This window comes from Salvelinus fontinalis, chromosome 23, assembly GCF_029448725.1.
Source record: "Salvelinus fontinalis isolate EN_2023a chromosome 23, ASM2944872v1, whole genome shotgun sequence".
Classification (NCBI taxonomy): domain Eukaryota; kingdom Metazoa; phylum Chordata; class Actinopteri; order Salmoniformes; family Salmonidae; genus Salvelinus; species Salvelinus fontinalis.
Genome location: NC_074687.1, coordinates 29,247,888 through 29,271,443, shown reverse-complemented (window position 1 = coordinate 29,271,443; position 23,556 = coordinate 29,247,888). Strand labels below are relative to the sequence as shown.

Genomic DNA, 23,556 nt, shown 5'->3' with positions numbered 1-23,556 from the left:
ACCTGTTTCAAGAAGCTAGGCGTTTGTTTCACGTCACTACTTCAGAGGAGATTCATAAGAATGTTTATTTTTTTAAATCAAAATATGTTTTTTGGGCCGAAATGCCCCCTGGAACATGTGAACTTAATAACAAACTTGTATACCATCTCTAAGTATGAATATAATAGTTAAATTACGAGCCTAGTTGGAGCCTAGTTGGCCACGGACAAAGCCAGGAACCTTCCCGCTAGCCTTGATTGGCTGAGATAATAGATGGGCTGGACATGCCGAGAGATGAGTCCGGATTAGTCTGCCATGTAGCATGCTTCAATCTATAACATGATAATCCTTGCTGTGTAGATAATGCTTGCTGCCATGGCTTTTTTGAAAGCGTTGCTACTGCTCTCAACAACATTGCTGCCTAGAATTTAGCAGGCGCTATCGACAAAGATCAGTGAGAAAAAGTTGTGATGGACTACTTTCTGCACACGGTCAGGGTGAACCGGAGTGACTTAACAAAACAACCGGCCAAACAAGCTGTAGTTAGCTACAAATCAAACGGAAAAGACACGCTACCGTGAATCATTCATCCATATATATAGGTAAGAGTCTAGCTACATTTTCAGATATTATACGTTTCTAATTTTGTCAGAAAGTCGTTTTCATTGCAAGTTAAAGCATACTGATTGTTAGCTAGTAAATGTTAGCTTGCTGGCTCGCTAGCTAACGTTACGTGTATGATCGGTGTAGTAATATTGTTTGTATCTCAGAAATCCATTTGCATTGTTAGTTATAGCCTAATGTTAGCTAGCAAACATTGAACCTGGTTGCTTAGCTTTAGCTACCTGCAGATTCAAACTCCAGCATTTCATTCATGGTGGCTAGCTATGACAATCTGTTGTTACTGTAGCTAAGGGTTTGGATTATGGTTCATTGTTTAACTAGCTAGCTACATGTCTAAACAAAATACTCCACTTCCTAAGACAATGATTACATGACCCATCAAGTTAGCCAGGTGTGTCTTGGGGTGATTATGGCCATCTATTGAACATGTGTACATGTCTAGACAATAGTGACCCATCCAGTTAGCTAGATGTGGCTTGGGGGTGGTTAAAGGATTTCTTTCGCATTACCCATCAATTTAGACAAGTGTCTGGGTAAGCATCATCTAATAATTATACAATATTTATACAATATTTTTATCTGGACATAAAGTCAGATTAGGATATAGGTCAAGGACTAGATAAAGTGCATTTGTACCTACTACTTAAACCACTTTTAGTCTTGAAAACTTTGGTTGTTTACTACACTCTGTTCAACACATATTTAGCACATATTTCTGTTTAGCACATGGCCTCACATGTGACTCCTTAAAGAGTTGGGTGGGGCTAAGACTTAAGAGGGTGTGAACAATGCTGAATAAGTGTAGACAAAGAAGAGCTCTCCAGTAAGTGTACCAAAACATTCAAGGGCCTCAAATGTAAGTTTACAAGTTTTAACTCAGGGTCCTTTTGTTTAGACATATAGCTAGCTAGCAAGCCAGCTAAACAATGAACCATAATCCTAAACCATAGAGTACTAGCAATACAAACCAAATGTCATAGCTAGCTAAAGTTAACAAAATAGGTTCAATGTTAACTAGCTAACAGAACTAGCAATGTGAAATGGCATTCTGAGAAAACCTCCCTATAGTAACGTTACACACAATCCATACAAGTACGTTTATGTTAGCTAGCAAGCCAGCCATTTAACCTCAGCTAATGTTAGCTATCTAACAGCAAGCTTTAACTTGGGGTCTTTTGTTTAGACATGTAACGTTAATGTTAGCTAGCTAAACAATTAACTATAATCCCAAACTATAGAGTACTAGCAATACCAACCGATTGTCATAGCTAGCTAAAGTTAACCAAATATAGTAGGTTCAATGTTAGCTAGCAAGCCAGCCATCAAACTTCAGCTAGCTAGCTAACAGCAAGCTTTAACTTGCAATGAAAACAACTTTCTGACAAAATTAGAAATGTTTAATATCAAACTGTAACTAGACTCTTACCCGTATACATGGATGAAAGCTTCACGGCAGACTGCAACCCCTTTAATTAAATAAGACGTCCTGTGTCCTTTCCGTTTTGTATGTACAGCTTGCTTGGCCCATGTTGTTGTGTCAAGTCACTCTGATTCACACTGACTGTGTGCAATGCCTTAAGAAACTTCTTAAGCTTCAGCCCCACCCAAACATTGACCATTTTACTCGCCCAAGCAGAGCTGGTTTGGCTGTTTTCATGTTATCCTGAGCGTTGGTGACTAACTGTGCTCCTGGCAACAATTTAATTACGCTTTTTTGCCAACGTTTACTGACACTGGCCATATTCAACCAGTGTTGAAACTCATCTCTCGGCATGTCCAGTCCATGTAACGATTGTCGTAATATTCTTCCTCCTGTTGTGAATACATAATGATTTATTAGACACAAACGACGAAACACGAAAACAAACACTTGGAAGGATTACAAACTAACAAAACGAACTAAACAGACCTAAACTTAAGAACTTACATGTAACACGAAGAACGCACGAACAGGGAAAACAGACTACACAAAAACCGAACGAACAAACATACCGAAACAGTCCCGTGTGGCGCAACAGACACGGAAGATAACCAACCACAACAAACAATGTGAAACAACCTACCTTAATATGACTCTCAATTAGAGGAAAACGCCAAACACCTGCCTCTAATTGAGAGCCATACCAGGCAACCCATTAACCCAACATAGAAAACACATAACATAGACTACCCACCCAAAACTCACGCCCTGACCAATTAAACACATACCAAACAACAGAAAACAGGCCAGGAACGTGACAGTCCACTCATTATCTCAAACAATCATGACTAGAGGAAAGGTTGCTGGCTTTTTCTGTGGCTTAACCAACTAGGCTCCTAATTTAAAAAAAATATTCGTATTTACAGATGGCATAAAAGTTTGTTATTAAGGCACATGAAAGTTCACATGTTCAAACAGCTCTCCTGTGAAGTTGTGAGTTGCGACATATGCCTAGTTTCCTGAAATGGGTCACAAATGGTTCTGAGATACGAATAATAAGATCATATACGTAACGTTAGCTCGCAAAATTAGAAACGCGTAATATCTGAAAATGTAGCTAGGTAGACTATCTTACCCGTATATATCATGGATGTACCCTTCCCCCTGTCACGGATGCTATGGTTGCTCTTAGTTTGAAGATCTGGAGACATGTGAAGATCTGGAGACATGTGTTTTCTCTATCTCCTTAGCTATCATACTCTAATTCCACAGATTTCCAGAAAGTATTTTTTTAAAGCTGCGTTAGAGAGGATTACCTTCACATAGGGCTCCCGAGTGGCGCAGCGGTCTAATACACTGCATCTCAGTGCAAGAGGTATCACCACAGTCCCTTGTTCAAATCCAGGCTGAATCACATCTGGTAGTGATTGGGAATCCAATAGAGCGGGGCACAATAGGCACAGGATCGGCCGTCATTGTAAATAAGAATTTCTTCTTAACTGACTTGCCTAGTTAAATAAAAAGTTACATATTGTCTGTCAAGGATTATTTTAACTTGTTTTGTATACTAGAGGGCACTATATGTTTGGGTCAGGGGTCACTGGTTATGTGCGTATGTAGGTAGCACAGGTGAGGAGAGGGCATACAGCTCTTACCATATCACAGATACAGCTTATAGAATACATCTCTGCACCTTTTGTATAGGAATATGTGTATTGGAGCTATTTATATTTGATATGCACAGTAAATGGGAACTTCACCCATAAAGAGTAACGTTTGGGAAAACTGAGTCTTGTGGACTCGTTATGGACAACTCTCTTCTGTGCCAGTGGCTTTTCATAGGGAACCCCCATTACAACAAGTGTATCAACTTTCAACGCAGAATTACTTTCCCATTGTTCAACTGCAGTGTAAGTTATACCATTTTGTAGCTCTGTCTCTACTTTTATCAAATGTAAAAAAAAAAAACACCATTTCATTTTTTTCTACGTAAGACCGAAATGTTACACAGGCAAGGAGACATGTTTTATTTTCATTTTTGAGTTGTTCAGTCAGAAACCGGGAGACCCATGAGGCGGTGCACAATTGGCCCAGCGTTAGGGGAGGGTTTAGCCGGCCGGGATTTCCTTGTCCCATCGTGCTCTAACGACTCCTTGTGGCGGGCCGGGAGCCTGCAAGCTGACTTCGGTCGCCAGCTGGACGGTGTGTTCTCCAACACATTGATACGCCTGTCTTCGGGGTTAAGCGAGCAGTGTGTCAAGAAGCAGTGCAGCTTGGCAGGGTCGTGTTTCAGAGGACGCATGGCTCTCGACCTTCACCTCTCTGAGAATTTTCAAAATCCTGAAGAAAAATATATACAAGAAAACAAAAAGGATTTTGAAAATTCTCCGTGACCCCATCTTCATATCAGGCGACCCCTAGTTTGGGAAGTGCTGTACTAGGTAGTATTTCCATACGATATCTTGACTTAAATCAATAGATCTCAATATCTTACCTCATCATGTTAGTCTTATTTTTGTCGCCCACATGGAGTGTGCAGTATCTCCAACTTACGTGGGATCCATTTGATGAAGAACTAGAATTTTGAATTATCTTTTTATGTCTCCCTGCAACACCCCACTGTTCTAGGCTCTGTGTTGGCGTCTCCTTGGGTCTGGGAGGAATAGCATCACAAATTGGCAGCCCTTATCCATCCAGCCCTCTACAATAGCTAATGGAAATGTTGTACTTTTTCTGTGAAACAGCCCTTAGCCCTTAGTTTTGATAAAGCTGACTCCAAAATAAAGAAGACTTCAAATGTATGTGGCCTGAAAAGATACACCAATGTACAGCATAGTTTTCAAGGATTAAGGTTAAGTAATGAATATGCGTACAGTCAGGTCCAAAATGCTGAGCTATATTGTATGCAATTTTTTTGTGAAAATTATATTATTACAATTGTTCAGAGAAATCTTAGTTTAACAAGTAAGTTTTTTTTCTCAAAAAGAAAAGGGTAAAAAATATTGGGGCACCTGTTTCAAAACTTTCCAATACTTCACCTTGCAGGGATAATGGCACTGTTGAAAGTGACTGTAGATGCTCATTTTAACAAATAGTATTTCATTGTCCTTCAAGGTTATTATGACACACAGTAGCTGTGGTACTGTCTGGCAATATTTCCTGTATTAGAGATAGACTGTTCATCTCATTAGACAGATTTACAGTGGCAGAGAATTTGTCAGAGGCAATAAAAATTAAATGGATGCCCAGAGATAATGCCAAAAAGCATCATTAACACTGTTACATTTCTACAGTCTAACAAACCAGCGGTAAAGCTCCTTCAAACAAGCCCTTTCAGCCCTCAATTCTGTTGTTCTGGCCTTCGCTGACACCACTTAAAGGAGAAAGTGGTGATTAGGGAGCCTTTAAAAAAAAAGCCCCCACCAAACCAACCCTGTTCTAAAATCTTCAAATCAAAGTGCCATTATAGTTTTCTGGCTACTATTCAGATGAATCAGCTAACGGGGGTTGGGGTGGGGGGGTATAATGCCTCTCTTTTACCTGTCAGGTTTGAAAGCTTGAAAGCCCTTTAGTCGGTTTTTAAAGAGCTGAGATGGCTACCCATTTGTCTCTCAGAGAACTCAGTGTGACCGGTGGGTTGGGTTTTAACCACTCACCCAGACAGACAAACATAACACAAACTCGGCAGACAAAAGTAGCCTACTCTTATCATCCAATTTCAAAACAGCAATTAGTATTATTTGAAGTTAGCTGTGAAACTAATGGACCGGTTGTTGACTCAAAAATAATATGACCATAAGTACCGCAGATACAGCATATCTGTTACGTGTTGTGTCGGTTATGTAAACCTGTCAGTCATATAAATAATAGCAATGCAATTAATTTTTCCATGGCCATACATTTGACGCTCTGTCTAAACATATTATTTTGTGTATAAGGCATTGTTGCTGTAATTATAGCATGGCAGCTGATTAATCTTCTACCTCTCAAATGTTGTCCACATGGTAAAGAGGTTGGGCATATTGACGGCAGCCAATTTTTAGCACCAAAAATCTTTGCACTTTGTTGCCATGACAACCTTGGAGTTTATTTTAGAAATAAATGTGTGGAAGTCCTTATGTTTTCTTCCCCAGGCAACTTTAGAAGGTAATATGCTGAATATCAATTAATTTTACTTAGATCAGAGTAGCGTTACTTAAAGATAATTCACTTCGATTGCAAAACCGTTTCATGTGTCATTAATGAGGACTTTTGAAAACAAGTGGAACTATAGTGCCGTGAACAAGTATTTGCCCCCTTTCTAATTTTCTCTATTTTTGCATATTTTTGGTACGGAATGTTATCAGATCTTCAACCAAAACCTTGTGGAAGATCTGATAATTCAGCATTAAAAATAGTGAAAATCAGAAAGGGGGCAAATACTTTCTTATGACATTATGTAATTCTCAAAACATCAAGCAGGAACTTTGAATTGTTGCATTTAATATGAATGTAGTGAGTTTGCTGCTGAAGAAAAAGCCGTCCAATAGGTATGGCTTCGAAACAGCTAAGCAATGATAAACCAAAACACAGCTTGAAGAGTAGGAACGGTCTTAGTGAACAAGTGTTTAAATGACAATAACGCATGTATGGTTATACTTTACATCTTCCGAACATAGTCTACAGCCATCAACATAAAGTATGTCCAGGGTCATTGTTGTTCAGGTTGCCTTGTGCTGAGAGGATCCAGTGCAGCAGATTCCCAAGACCTGAGTGGTAGGCTGTAGTCTCAGTGTTTGAGTGTGCTAATGTCCTGTGTGTGCATGCGTGTGTGTGTGCCTGTGTGCAGTGGCGGTTCTAGCTTGTATGGCTCTCTGGGCGAACCCCCCCTAGAATCAGGGCGCCCACTCCGACAAAGTTAATTGACCCACAGTCCCACATGGTGACATGATATCATTGACGTGATGTGCAAATGAGCGAAAGAAAACTGTTCGCACAAATGTTACCATTACAATTTTTTTGTGTGGGCGCCCCATGCCGCCCCCAGCAAGATGCCGCTCTGGGCGGCTGCCAATGTCGCCTATACCTAAATCTGCCACTGCCTGTGTGTGTGCCTGTGTGTTTGTCTCCATTAAGCCAGTGTTTGGCTAACCTTTGTCTCTATAAGAAAACAAACAGGGAAGGAGGGAATCTGTTTGTCCATCTTTGTAAGAGATGGCGCCGACGGAGATGGTGCCGACGGAGAAGGGCGACATCTTACGAGTTCCAACCCAACTATATAGTGACTTTTATCGTGTTTATCTTAACTTTTTTTGTACAGAAAGTTCATACTATTATCACATATGACCGCAAAGCACTTATGGACATCACATCGACAGTTACAAACCTCGAATTTGACTTCAAATATGACTTCAACTCCAAGTCAGCTGTTGCACTGTTCATACCGGACCCTATTCCTTTGTTCTATGGGCTACCAAAACGCTACAGGTGTAGACGCGGGAAACAAGGTGGAGGCCTGGTGAAATTGAGGCAAATAGATAAACGAAGGGCGGTACCCTCCGTTATATTGGCAAATGTCTAATCAGTCGAGAATAAGATGGATGAGCTTTGTTCGAAAGTCTCCTATCAGAAAGACTTGAAAAGCTAAAATATTATATGTCATACAGAAACGTGGCTGGAGGATGACGCTATGCACCTAGTACTCTGTGGATTCTCTATGCAGCGGCAAGATCGGACTCCGACTTCGAGGAAGTTGAAAGGAGGTGAAGTGCGTTTTATCATAAATAAGAACTTGTGTGCTGCTTTAGGTGTGAAGGAAATCTGGGGCTATAGAATACCTCATGGTGAGTTGCATACACTTTTATCTACCAAGAGCGTTCTCATCCATAATTATCATGGCTGTCTACATCCCTCCACAAGCCAACACCACTCTGGCACTCAACAAACTGCATGGGGCCATATTCAAACAAGAAACAGTTCACATAGAGACAGCATTTCTGGTGGGCGGAGACTTTAACGCAGGGAAACGTAAAACCGTCCTACCTCACTTCTACCAACACGTCTCTTGCACTACTAGCGGCGCTAAAACTCTAGACCACTTTTATTCAACCCACAGAAATGCATACAAGGCCCTCCCTCGTCTTCCCTTTGGCAAATCTGATCATGACTCCCTTCTCCTCTGTCCTGTTTACAAACAGAAGCTCAAACAGGAAGATTTTACATTTTTTCATTGAAAAATGAAAGACTAAAGTTACATACATGGGATGCTTTAGTGAATTTCAGAATGTCTGGAATAGAAAAGTCAGAAATAAAACAATTCAATAAGCATTCGCAGCCAGTCATCCAAAACATAGTCCTATGCAGTCGTTTTACATTTTTTATTTAACATTTATTATATCAGGGAGCCATACTAAGACCAAGGTCTCATTTACAGATGAGCCCTGAATTATATAAATTACAGAAAATATAAATGACACATCAATATAAATACAAAATGCAAGTAGAAGGAAAAACATGGTCATAAATAACTAATTAGAAATAAGGTCCTCAATCAGCCTTCCGAATTGCCCTAGAGGCAAAAAAACATCCAATTTTAAGAACATTTTGAAGATTGTTCCACAAATAAGGTGCAAGAAAACTAAAAGCTGATTTCCCTAACTCCGTAGAGACCAAAGGAATTTCCAGAGTTAACCATCCCTGAGACCGGGTTTGGTAACTCGTATGTCTAAAGTTTAGTAAAGATATTAGGTAAAGTGGGACTTTTAGTAAAAAGGGCTTTATAAATGAAAACATAGCAATCTATCAACCTTTGACATCAAAGAGGGAAAAACAACTTTCTGGTAGAGAATGCAGTGATGAGTACTAAAATGGTCACCCGTTAAAAATTGTAGTGTGCTATGATAAACTCCATCTAACGGCTTTAATGAACTAGCAGCTGCATTCATATAGATGATGACACCATAGCCTAGAACCGATAGGAATGTCTACTGAATAATCTGCCTTCTACTATTTAGCGAGAGGCAGGATCTATTTCCATAGAAGAAGCCAATTTTTATTCTCAGCTTCTTTACTAACTCCTCAATATGCTTTTTAAAAGACAGCGTTTCATCTATCCAGATGCCCAGATATTTGTATGCAGGGACACGACCAATATGGACACCATCCAAAGTACATATGCTTAAATCAGAGTTATTTTTATGCGCTCTAGAGAACAACATATACTTAGTTTTACCTGCAATCAATACTAATTTCAGATCAATAAAGTATTTCTGTAGTGCAATGAAGGCAGACTGTAGTTCAGATAGAGCCTGGTCAACTGTGGGGGCAATTGCATACACAACAGTATCATCGGCATACAAGTGCAGGTTACATTTTTTTACAGACACGTCGATATTGTTAATGTAAACTGTTAAAAGTATTGGACCCAGAATTGACCCCTGCGGGACACCTTTCGTAAAATCCAGAATACTTGACAGTCAGGTTATTTTTAAACCATTACATGCAGCCTGGTCTAGGCCAATTGAGGAATGCCTTTGAATTAGCAGTGAGTGATCAACAGTATCTCAAGCCTTTGACAGGTCGATGAAGAGGGCAGCACAGTGTTGTCATTTATACATACAGTTGACCACATCATTCATAACTATGGATGCAGTGGAGATAGTGCTATGACCTGGTCTAAAATCCAACTGATGTACATTTAGAATACATGTCAAAGATAAAAATATCTTAGCTGAGAACGAATCGAGGATTCTAATATTTTAGCTAGGCAAGATTGTTTAGAAATACGACGATTTAATTATTTAGGTCACAAGGGTCACCACCTTTTTGAAGGGAAAGTACATGGGCCGCCTTCCAAACCTTGGGGATAGTATGACATATAATTGTCAGGTTAAAAATGTGTTAATGATTCAGCAATCAGGAGGGCAGAGACCTTCAGCAAAAATGGATCAAGCATATCCTCAGTGGATCCTCAGTGGCCTCAGTGGATTTTATTACACCAATCTTACGCCAGACATCAAGCACATCACAGATAGTAAATTGTTGAAAATTAAACAAATATTCACTAGAAGTTCGCGTGTTAACCGTCGAGTCAGCTAGAGGCTGGCAGCGGAAAGAGCAGTCAATTGGTTGACCAGGGTCAATTAAACCACAGTTTCTCTCAAATAAAAACCCTGCCAAGATAAAATTATGATTAAAAGCATCACCTATTCCATTCTTCTCAGTTATGATGCCAGAGTCAGACAGAACTTGCTTAGGCAGGGAAGAAGAGGAATTTGTACGCTTCCGTGCATTTACTGTCTTCCAAAATGTTTAAGGATCACCAGCAGAGTCAGCTTAAAAAATAGCTTGGTTTCTCAATTGAAAGACTGCCAGTCCATTACATAGTCAGTTTTCCTTGCTTTGGCCCAGGCCTGATTTCTGAATGTGCTCAGACATCTCAGAAGAAAACCAAGGGTTAGCTCTTTCTTTGGCTTTGAATTGTTTAAAATGTGATGCGCTCAATATGGAAGTGGCCGGGTGAAGCAGACGCGACGCTACAAGACTGTTTTGCTAGTACAAACTGGGATGTGTTCCGGTATTCATCCATAGCTTTGAGGAGTTTACCATAACAGTCACGGGTTTCATCAATAAGTGCATAGATGATGTCATCCACACAGTGACTATAAGAATGTATCCAAATCAAAAACCATGGATTACAGGCAATATCTATGCTGGGCTAAAAACTCGAGCTACCGATTACAAGGACACCGACATGGACGTGTACAAGAAAGCCCACTGTGACCTCTGATAAGACATGAAACGTGCAAAAGAACAATATAGGAGGAAGATGGAATCCTATTACACCAGATCCTACGTTCGTCATATGTGGCAGGGCTTGCAGAGGATAATGGATTACAACAAAGGGAAACCCAGACATGAGTTGCCCATTGATGCAAAACTCCCAAACGAGTGCCTTTTATGCTCGCTTCAAGGAATATAACACTGTTCCTTGCATGAAAGCCCCTGTTTTTTCGGATGTCTGTGTGATCTCACTCTCTGTGGTCGATGTCAGCAAAACGTTTAAACAGGTTAACAATCACAAGGCCACCTGGCCAGAAGGAATACCGGGGTGCATTCTCAAAGCATGCACAGACCAGCTGGCAAGTGTCTTCACAGACATTTTTAATCTCTCCTTGTCCCAGTCTGTAATTCCAACATGTTTCAAGCTGACCACCATTTTCCCTGTTCCCAAGAGTTCCAAGGTAACCTGCCTAAATGACTTTCGCTCTGTAACAAACACATCTGTAATTATGAAGTGCTTTGAAAGGCTGGGCATGATACACATCAACACCATCATCCAGACACCCTAGACCAACTCCAATTCCCATACCGCCCCAACAGATCGACAAATGACGAAATCTCAATTGCACTTCACACTTCCCTCTCCCACCTGGACAAGAGGGAAATAACTATGTGCGAACGCTGTTCAAAGACTACAGCTCAGCGTTCAATACCATAGTCCCCTCCAAGATCATCACCAAGCTAGGGACCCTGGGACTGAACCCCTCCCTCTGCAAGTGGATCCTGGACTGCCTGACGGTCAGGCGCCAGGTGGTGAAGGTAGGCAACAACACCTCCGCCACGCTGACCCTTAACATAGGGGCCCCCCAGGGGTGTGTGCTTAGTCTCCTCCTGTGCTCCCTGTTCACCCACGAATGCATGGACACACGACTCCAACACCATCATCAAGTTTGCTGACGACACAATGGTGGTAGGCTTGATCACCGATGCCGATGAGTCAGACTACAGGGAGGAAGTCAGAGAAAGGACAACAACCTCTCCCTCAATGTTAATAAGACCAAGGATCTGACCATGGACTATAGGGGAAAGAGAGAGATCACACCCCCATTCACATTGACGGGGTTGCTGAGGAGCGGGTTGAGAGTTCCTTGGCATCCATATCACTAAGTTACTTGGCGTCCATATCACTAAGGACTTAACATGGTCCACACACACCCTCACAGTGGTGAAGAAGGCACGGCAGCACCATATTACTCTTCTTATTATCTATCTGGATGCCTAGTAACTTTACCCTGCCACCTGACTTTTCCACATTTTGTTACGTTACAGCCTTATTCTAAAATGTATTGTTTTTTTTATTCATCAACTTACACTCAATACCACATAATGACAAAGTGAAAACAGGTTTTTAGAAAGTTTTGCAAATGTATTAAACATAAAAAAACGAAATACATTATTTACATAAGTGTTCAGACCCTTTGCTATGAGACTCAAAATTGAGCTCCGGTGCATCCTGTTTCCATTGATCATCCTTGATGTTTCTACAACTTGATTAGAGTCCACCTGTGGTGAATTCAATTGATTGGACATGATTTGGAAAGGCACACACCTGTCTATATGAGGTCCCACAGTTGACAGTGCATGTCTGAGCATGCATTGTTAACTGTGGGACCTTATATAGATGTGTGTGCCTTTTCCAAATCATGTCCAATCAATAAAATTTATAAAACATGTTTTCGCTTTGTCATTATGGGGTATTGTGTGTAGATTGGTCAGGATTTTTGTTTCATTTAATACATTTTAGAATAAGACTGCAACGTAACAAAAAGGGGTCCGAATATTTTCCAATATAGAGTACCGGTCAAAAGTTTGGACACACCTACCTACTCATTCAAGGGTTTTTCTTTATTTTTACTATTTTCAACATTGTATAAAAATAGTGAAGACATAAACTATGAAATAACCCATATGGAATGTAGTAACCAAAAACATGTTTGCCAAAAATTTATATTCTTCAAAGTAGCCACCCTTTGCCTTGATGACAGCTTTGCACACTCTTGGCATTCTCTCAACCAGCTTCATGAGGTAGTCACCTGGAATGCATTTCAATTAACAGGTGTGCCTTGTTGATTTTCTTTCCTTGCGTTTGAGACAACTTGGTCTTTTACCAAATAGATCTATCTTCTGTATACCACCCCTACCTTGTCACAGCACAACTGATTGTCTCAAACGCATTAAGAAGGAAAGAAATTCAACAAGGCACACCTGTTAATTGAAATGCATTCCAGGTAACTAGCTCATGAAGCTGGATGAGAGAATGCCAAGAGTGTGCAAAGCTGTCATGAAGGCAAAGGGTGGCTACTTTAAAGATCTATTTTAATTTTTTTAACACTTCTTTATTTAGTACATGATTCCATATGTGGTATTTCATAGTTTTGATGTTTTCACTATTATTCCACAATGTAAAAAATTAAAAAAAAAACTTGAATAAGTAAGTGTGTCCAAACTTTTGACTGATAGTCTAGATGACAAATGACATTTACATTTAAGTCATTTAGCAGACGCTCTTATCCAGAGCGACTTACAAGTACATACATTCATACTTTTTTTGTACTGGTCCCCCGTGGGAATCGAACCCACACCCCTGGCGTTGCAAGCGCCATGCTCTACCAACTGAGCCACACGGGACATAATGACCTCAGTTTCTAGTACAGATGTAAGATGTATGTGTATCACAGACATTTTTGTAGGGGGTTACATTTTCTGTAAGGGGAAATCAAGTTGAAAATGCTTTTGTGAAAAGGACTTCAGATACACTACAAGTTTTACATTTCCTGCATTGATCAAATTAAGATCCTACATCTGTATAGCCACAAGATACCTTCAGAACATGTAGACTGCATGTACAGTAGGCCCAAGTATCGATGGCAGATCATTAAAAACAGCTAAATATTATACATATAATATTACAATTAAACTGTAATGTTGTCCTCCAATAATTTACTCTGAACATTTCTTGACGCTGTCTTCCCACCCCACTAGTGATTTAAAAGGGAAGGTCTTAACTTGATCATTATTTTGTTGCTGAAAAGGTTTCTGGCTGAAAATGAGCAGTTCTTTCTCTCCATGTGGGGGCAGTCGAGTCATTGGGATTTGCTATCAAATGTATTTTTTCTCTCACTCACTCAAACGCTAGGCCTAGGTCCTATTACTGCAACATTTATCAGAAATGAAGCAACAACTGTCTTTTTATATAGCTTAGTAACACAAGATAGATATTGGTCTCAACTAGGCTATGACATACAAGTGTCTAGTGTATCCTAAGGATAGGAATGAACTCAAGATATTGGTCTACCTTGTCGGCATAGGTTCAATTCTGGCCCGAGCTCTGGCACAAATAGCTCAATCACCCGATTGACTTGATGTAGTTTGACATTTCAAATATGAAAAGTCCAGAGATAAGCAATGACCATACCAAACACTATGGATAATATAAATAGTAAACAAATAAAATAAGTCAGTAGGCTACACCAACTTCAGTTTCCATTCATACAAAGTGTCGGTAAATTTGCCTTGGTAAATGAGGAAATGCTTTATTCATATTTTACGCAATGCTTGTCAAATAGATAAATTGCCCTTAGTCTGTTCAAAAAGGACTAAGTTGTTGCGATAACAATACCAACTAGAGGGCGAACATATCTTGAAAGACTTTTAGGGAGTGGTAATGAGGTGACCAATAATGGTTGCAATTGAGATCAGCTGTGCGGGTGAATTTAGCGCATGTTGATGGTTTAATGAGACATCAGCTGGTGATTTAATAAGAATTATTATTATTTATTTTTTTACATTTAACCTTTATTTAACTAGGCAAGTCAGTTAAGATCAAATTCTTATTTACAATGACAGCCTTTTGAGGCAAGGTGTCAATTTTCATGTCCCAATCCCATGTGTCCTTCGCCGGGGAGGCTATCCCATAACACCTTATGGCACAGAAAAAAATGTAAAAAAGAAAACACTTGAGCTGTGTTCGAATACCCATACTAACATACTGTATACTACATACTTAATGAGTATATACTATATACTGTTAGTTAATTTTAGTATGCTGTAAACAAAACGGTATCATTTCAGTTGAATGTACTAGCGCTTCGCCTGTCTACCGGAAGTTGATGCTGTTGCTATGCAACCTCTTGCTAGCTTGTTAGCATAACAAATGACTAGCTATATTTTGCGATTTCAATTGTAAATCCAGAGCGTTGTCAGATTGTCTGTTCGTAAATTCAGAGCACACACTGGACGCTCTGGCCGAGGAGTAGGGTTGATCCGAGCGTTCTGACCTCACAATGGCAGTCTAGCACCCGAGCTAACAACGTTGGCTAGCTTACTTTCTACTTCCAGACACCAATAAGAGAACACCTAACTATGACCATTTTACTTGCCCTAGCAGAGCTGGTTAGGAGGTTTTCATGTTATCCAGAGCGTTGGTGACTGTAACTGTGCTTCTGGCAACAATTGAATTACGCTTTTTTTTGCCGGCGTTTACTGACACCGGCCATATTCAACGGGTGATGTGCATTTGTGAATTGATCAGTTATTCTGCGTTCTTCACACTCAGACGAGAGTGCTCTGAAATCGGAGTAGATAGACAGATTTAACAATGTCCATTGAGAATGCACAACAACTATACCACATAGCTAAGAATTATGTGAATAATCAAGTCAATAAAAGTTGGCTAGTTAGTTAGATAGCATGTAGTTAATATACTGCCTGGCAAGTTCGATGTATTAGTAGCCAACTAACGTTAGGTAACTAGCTAACATACCGGTACACACTGCTGTAATGCTATGCGGTTCATAAGAATAGCGTAGCTAACAAATTGTCAGCCAATATAATATGAAACGTAACTTATTTGAAAAGTTATTACTGTATTACATTGCTCAACTGTCACGATCGTGTGGGGGATTGACGGACCAAAACGCAGCATTTGGAAAATAAGCCATCTATCTTCCTTTTATTGAGGAGAAGAAAAAAACGAAACAAAAACACTTACAAACTAACCAAAACAAAAAACGACCGTGAAGCTAACAAACGTTGTGCACATACACAGGCTACAAACGTGCAGACATAGACAATTACCCACAACAAACTAAAGCCTATGGCTACCTTAAATATGGCTCCCAATCAGAGACAACAAATCAGCTGTCTCTAATTGGGAACCCATTCAGGCAACCATAGACTTTCCTAGACAACTACACCCAACATAGACACAGCTAGACACATACACTCAACACAAACCCATACACACAACACCCCCTTTACCATATAACCACCCAAAACCGACAAAACACAAACATTCCCCATGTCACACCCTGACCTAACTAAAATAATAAAGAAAACAAAGAATACTAAGGCCAGGGCGTGACATAACCCCCCCCTTAAGGTGCGAACTCCAGGCGCACCAGCACACAGTCTAGGGGAGGGTCTGGGTGGGCTTCCTTCCACGGTGGCAGCTCCGGCACTGGTCGTGGTCCCCACCCCACCACAGTCACTAACCGCCTCCGTAGCTTCCTCCAAATGACCCCCCTCCACATTAACCCCACTGAATTAAGGGGCAGCTCCGGACTGAGGGACGGCAGCTCCGGACTGAGGGACGGCAGCTCCGGACTGAGGGACGGCAGCTCCGGACTGAGGGACGGCAGCTCCGGACTGAGGGACGGCAGCTCCGGACTGAGGGACGGCAGCTCCGGACTGAGGGACGGCAGCTCCGGACTGAGGGACGGCAGCTCCGGACTGAGGGACGGCCCTGGCTGCTCATGGCTGGCTGACGGATCTGGCTGCTCATGGCTGGCTGACGGATCTGGCTGCTCATGGCTGGCTGACGGATCTGGCTGCTCATGGCTGGCTGACGGATCTGGCTGCTCATGGCTGGCTGACGGATCTGGCTGCTCATGGCTGGCTGACGGATCTGGCTGCTCATGGCTGGCTGACGGATCTGGCTGCTTATGGCTGGCTGACGGATCTGGCTGCTCATGGCTGGCTAACGGATCTGGCTGCTCATGGCTGGCTGACGGATCTGGCTGCTCATGGCTGGCTGACGGATCTGGCTGCTCATGGCTGGCTGACGGATCTGGCTGCTCATGGCTGGCTGACGGATCTGGCTGCTCATGGCTGGCTGACGGATCTGGCTGCTCATGGCTGGCTGACGGATCTGGCTGCTCATGGCTGGCTGACGGATCTGGCTGCTCATGGCTGGCTGACGGATCTGGCTGCACATGGCTGGCTGGCGGATCTGGCTGCACATGGCTGGCTGGCGGATCTGGCAGATCCTGTCTGGTTGGCGGATCTGGCAGATCCTGTCTGGTTGGCGGATCTGGCAGATCCTGTCTGGTTGGCGGCTCTGGCAGATCCTGTCTGGTTGGCGGCTCTGGCAGATCCTGTCTGGTTGGCGGCTCTGGCAGATCCTGTCTGGTTGGCGGCTCTGGCAGATCCTGTCTGGTTGGCGGCTCTGGCAGATCCTGTCTGGTTGGCGGCTCTGGCAGATCCTGTCTGGTTGGCGGCTCTGGCAGATCCTGTCTGACGAACGGCTCTAGCGGCTCCTGACTGACGAACGGCTCTGACGGCTCGGGACAGACGGGCTGCTCTAATGGCCCGGGGCAGACGGATGGCTCAGATGGCGCTGGGTAGACGGATGGCTGAGATGGCCCTGGGTAGACGGATGCCTGAGATGGCCCTGGGTAGACGGATGGCTCAGATGGCGCTGTGCAGACGGCAGACTCTGGCCGGCTGAGGCGCACTGTAGGCCTGGTGCGTGGTGCCGGAACTGGTGGTACTGGGCTGGGGACACGCGTCTCAGGGCTAGTGCGGGGAGAAGGAACAGGGCATACTGGACCCTGGGAGCGCACATTAGGCCTAGTGCGTGGTGCCGGAACTGGTGGTACCGGACTGGGGACACGCATCTCAGGGCTAGTGCGGGGATAAGGGACAGGGCATACTGGACCCTGGGAGCGCACATTAGGCCTAGTGCGTGGTGCCGGAACTGGTGGTACCGGACTGGGGACACGCATCTCAGGGCTAGTGCGGGGAGCAGCAACAGGACGCACAGGACTCTGGGGACACACAGGAGGCTTGGTGCGTGGTTTAGGCACTGGTGGTAAAGGGCTGGAGACACGCACCATAGGGCTAGTGCGTGGAGGAGGCACTGGTTGTACTGGGCTGGGGACTGTCACAGGAGAGTTAGTACGTGGGTCTAATACAGGAGGTGCAGGACTAGGGAGGCGTACAGGAGGCCTGGTTCGTGGGACTGTCATTCCCAGACGGTTGGCACTTAAGGACGAGCATGGAGAGCTGACTCAGGTAACATCACATCCCGCACACGCTCTGTCGGGTGGATCTTGTGCCTCACGCACCAACACAGCAGCTCCCTCATTTCACTCTCTTCCAACCTCCCCAATAAATCCTTAACAGTCTCTGTATCATTCCCATTGCTCACCTCCAATATCAGCCCGACTGGCTCAGGTTCCCTCTTAGAGTCCTCACGGGTAGCACGGGAAGTTGACGCAGATCTCCCATCTGGACTCGCCACACTCCCCATGAGGCCCTCCCCAAGAAATTTTTGGGTATTACTCACGGGTCTCCAGCCTTGCTTCCGTGCTGCCTCCTCATATCGCCTCCTCTCGGATTTCGCTGCCTCCTGCTCTTCACGAGGGAGGCGATATTCTCCCGGTTGTGCCCAAGGTCCCTTACCATCCAGTATCTCCTCCCATGTCCAAGAATCCTGTGTAGGTGGGTCCTGTTGCCGCTTTACATGCCGCTTGGTCCTGCATTGGTGGGTAATTCTGTCACGATCGTGTGGGGGATTGACGGACCAAAACGCAGCATTTGGAAAATAAGCCATCTTCCTTTTATTGAGGAGAAGGAAAAAACGAAACAAAAACACTTACAAACTAACCAAACAAAAAAACGACCGTGAAGCTAACAAACGTCGTGCACATACACAGGCTACAAACGTTCAGACATAGACAATTACCCACAACAAACTAAAACCTATGGCTACCTTAAATATGGCTCCCAATCAGAGACAACAGAAATCAGCTGTCTCTAATTGGGAACCCATTCAGGCAACCATAGACTTTCCTAGACAACTACACCCAACATAGACACAGCTAGACACATACACTCAACACAAACCCATACACTACACCCAACACCCCCTTTACCATATAACCACCCAAAACCGACAAAACACAAACATTCCCCATGTCACACCCTGACCTAACTAAAATAATAAAGAAAACAAAGAATACTAAGGCCAGGGCGTGACATCAACATTTTCTTAACGTTTGTCATAATTAGTTAAAGCAATGAATTTGTATCCGCTTTCAGCTGCATAGTTTCCGCCATTTTCTTAAAAACTGAAAATGTTGTGAAGCCACGCCCATTTCCTGAAGAACTGCATTATGGACCCTAAAAGCACGGAAATAGTGTCCTCTGTTTGTATAATTCGTATTTTAGCAAATTTAGGACGACATCCGGAAACTTTTGGCTAACTATACCATGACCAATAAGCATACGACATATTCAATTTACATCACAAATAGTACGGTTAGTGCAGATAGTATGAGTATTCGAACACAGCTTTGGGATATGATTTTCCAGAAAAATAAGGAATGACTTCGTGAAATGTAAGTTTAACGTTAATTTATTCACCAAATTGTTAAAATGTTCAACAAATTACTTTAATATGAATTGTGAATTCAAACGTTGTCTAGCTAGCTAGTTAACACGTCAGAAGCGATAGCTAGCTACCTGTCTAAACTAACTAATCAAAGATTCAGCAATGTGTCCATTGTGATGACCCAGACAGTTTTAAATAATGAATCAATGACCTTGCTAGCCAGCTAAAGACATGTAGCAAATAGTTTTTCCCCCATTTGTTTTCAGGGACCAAAGTGGGCACCTAATCACGTTTCACTTCATTGTATTGACTTAGCAAGAGAAAAGTCCAGCCTGACTCATTTTTGGGGGTAAGACATTTTAACAAAATCTGATGAAAAATTTAGGAAATGCAGCCAGCTGTGTTCTGTTCAATCTAGGCTTGCTAGCCAGGCAAGTTATTTGTGCATTCTGTTGAGGAGACTGTTTTGCTAGCTAGCTGCATACAATGTTTGTTTCTCTTGACACTTTTCCTTCGCCTATTGTGTTGCACAATTGGGGTTGGTATTACTAGTTAAAATTAGTGGTTAAGTTATTCAACTCTTACTGTAAACAACTTGACCAAGGCTAAAATATACAAAACAGTTACCAAAATGATTACACATTAATAAAGATAGTTGTGGCTTCAGCAACTTGAACCAGCACTGAAATTTGAGCAGTGAGTTTAATTTCTCCCCCCTTGTCTCTGCTTGTTCCAGGTTGAAGGAAATCCCAACCTAACATCGTGCCGATGTAAAGAACTTGTTGTGAACCTTCCATCCACCAGGATAATCATTATATCCTAGGATATTATTCAGGAGTGTGCAACATTGCAATGTTAGATAGAAATAGATTCACACATGTTGTTGTTTATCATGCAGATTTGTCAGGACATCGTAATTTATGAAGCTCATTCTAAAATGCAGATGTGATATCTGTGCCAGGGAATTGCGCTGTGTGCAAGTCTTCAATTTAGACTACAATTAGTTGAATTAGGTGTTAGCGAAGGGCTGGAACAAAATCTATAAATCCTGTCCGGTGTATAAAAAAAACCTGTGGCTGTCATGACTAAATTTGCCCTCATGTACTGAACACCTTTATGAATGTTGGAGGTTAATCTTGAGATGTCCCTCACTTGGGAATTACTTATTTTGTACAATATACTGTGGTTTAAGGACTCATTCACAGATACAGAACCTCCCCCCTAAATGTTACCATATATTCCAAATTAAAAGTGTTGACGTCTCCACATGTTTCTGGTTTTGAGGTAATGTTATCTGGGTGACTGCAGTTCTTCTGTCTAATCCCTTGAAGGGGAGAGAAATGCATTAATATTACAATGCTATATTTATCTAATTTCCTATATACAGTAATCCTGTTTGCAATGCATTCATGTAATTATATTGGACATGTTATCCTTCATCACATGCCAATATTTGTTTTGTATCCAATACATTTAGCTTACATTAGGATGAAGTAGCCTAGGCCTTCTAATATAGTTAGTTTGCATCATATCACCTTTCAATTAGTTATCCAAGAATATAAAACGATGTTATCTTGAACATCTGTGTCATTTCATAATATGCACAGGTGTGATAGTTGTATGAATTAATCACAATGCAAGCCTACTCATTAGAAAAAATCAGCAGCTCTAATGCAATATTATAGTGGTCGCTCCACTAAAGGTTTTGCGATTATACTGCGGGATTTAGAGGTAATTTGTGGTTTAGTATGGTACCCTGCATCACTACTTCATCGCTCCAGACCAGTGCAAGGGGGAGTTAGAGCACTGATTATGCTTTTGGGTCCCAAGGCGCTACTGTGTCTCTAACTGACAATGAATGGGCGACATAAACCTAAATAGAAACGGATTATTGTACACGACTTCAGTATTACTTACTAAAACTGTTGTTACACTAAGGTTTTTATTGTAAGAGAAACTTATTTTGCTCTTTCAGTAGTACTGTAGCCTACTCCCAACCAATCACCTTGTACAGCTCCTGAGTGGCACAGTGGTCTAAATCACTGTGTTTTAACTGATGCTGGTTCAATACCTGTGCTGGCCTCAACTGGGAGGCCCATGAGATGACTGTAGGTTTTTGGTTTCTCTCCCTCTAAAAACATAAATAAATCATTCTAAATAAACTGGCTTTTTTTAAAAAACAAATTAGTAACAATGTCTCACCCCATGTTCAAGAATGGTATTTTTCTCGCTCATTTTACATTATTTTAATACAAAATCATCTCCAAAATAGTGTTATTTTTTGAACATAGTGATTATTATTATTATTAATTTAGAATTATATAAAAGCCCCTTGGACATTCTCACAGATATATTATTAGCCCTGTTATTAGCAGGATAATATATATTGGTCAATGCTCCGAAGTGGCGCACAATGGGATTGCCTTGCAGTTCTCCACCTGTATCCACTGAAATAGTGGTGGGTGCGCGAGGTTCAAGGCACAAGGGCAGGGGATACGGGTCATGTTGTACAGCGCCGTTATGGCTATTAGCAGGTAGCTGGACAATAGACATGCCTACAAGGAGGGTAGGGAGATAATTCTATTGTCAAATGTATTTCTTAGTTGGGTTGACTGTATCACAACCGGCCGTGATTGGTTGCAATTTCAGTTTAATCCACTAGAAAAGACTAAACAAATAATACAACAAAAAGTATTATTATTATTATTATTGTTATGTATCACATCCGACCGTGATTGGGAGTCCGATAGGGCAGTGTACAATTGGCCCAGCGTTTCTCTCCCTCTAAGAAGGGAAATAAATGTTTTGGCCTTTACAAATATTATTTTGGCCTTTTTTCAGATTACAAATGCTCACTTTAGTTTTTTTGAAAATGAAATAACCTCCAAAATATCGTTATATATTATCAAGTTAATGGCACAGTCATATAGCCCGGCACCTACATAAAGCTGAGTGACTCACTCATTCATGGCTTTGGATCAAAATAAATAAGTACCAACATTCTTTCTGATTGTCTTTAATAAAGAAATGTTTTGGTTATCCTGACCTGGACCCCATGTACAGTATGATAATAGTCCATTATGGGCTGTTTGCAGGACAATATACCTTTACCAACACCTCTCTGTATTTTGATACTTTGTGGATGGGGCCTGCTCATTTTCACAGCGGTCTAAGATACTGCATTGCAGTACAACATGCGTTGCCACAGATGCAGGTTCGATACGTGTGTCAGGTCTTATTTATTTAAAGAGCATATTGAAGTTAGAAGCAATAGGATTTGAAGCAATAGCCTACCCACTGTGGTGAACTATTTTAGCACCATTCCGTGCTGCTCTGAGACAAGCATGGGGACTGGTCTTGATAAATCAATGAGATGTTTATTCATTTACAATTGTACAATTAGGGTGTGGGAATGTTATGCTGTTAGTACTGTAGCCTACTCCCGACCGTCACATTGTACAGCTTCATATTTTCCATTCCTAACGGAAACCCTGAGGGTTTTTCGTTTTTCTTGGATAGAAACACCATAATAGTAAGCAAATTAACTAAGCAACATTTCTTAAAATCAGTTCCTTATACTATGTTCTTACAAAACAAGGTTTTAAATTCTCTAGTACAGCCACTATTGAAGGCTATCAAATGTTTCTCAAAGATGCCCTCTGGTGGTCAAACTACTAATAACTAGCTTTAATGGTTACAATGGCTGACACTTAAATAATGTGCCATAGTATTCAGTACGCTGCAACTTTAAAAGGATGAACCACTGTAGCTTCACAGTGAAACACCACTATTCTGACTATTAATCATTCTTAAACAGTGAGTAAATTTGCTTATTTAGCTACTGTATCTCAAAAAATCGTAGCCTGCATGATTTCATCCATGCAAGCTTATCTGTCATGTCCACAACGATGGTGCAGAAGACCAAGCAATATTCGAGAGGATCCTATACCGTATGATAATTATTCTGGTCGGTGTCAACTTCATTCATTAACAGGTACTGAGGAGATTGGTTCTGTTAATTGTTTACTTGTTATTCTCATGTCAGATATTTAGTTGCTCACACTGTTACAGTGACTACAATGTGGCTACAAATGGAATG

At 41.7% G+C, this 23,556-nt stretch overlaps 1 protein-coding gene and 1 long non-coding RNA gene across 7 annotated transcripts in view; both read left to right on the top strand.

Moving 5' to 3' along the window:
- The window catches only part of LOC129821085 (low-density lipoprotein receptor-related protein 1B-like), a 458,866-nt gene that overhangs the window by 78,867 nt on the left and 356,443 nt on the right, over positions 1-23,556 (top strand). The window lies entirely within an intron of this gene.
- On the top strand, positions 18,499-21,734 carry LOC129821087 (uncharacterized). Its single transcript, XR_008754269.1, has 3 exons — positions 18,499-19,464; positions 19,724-19,806; positions 20,194-21,734. It is a non-coding gene; the product is annotated as an uncharacterized LOC129821087 (long non-coding RNA).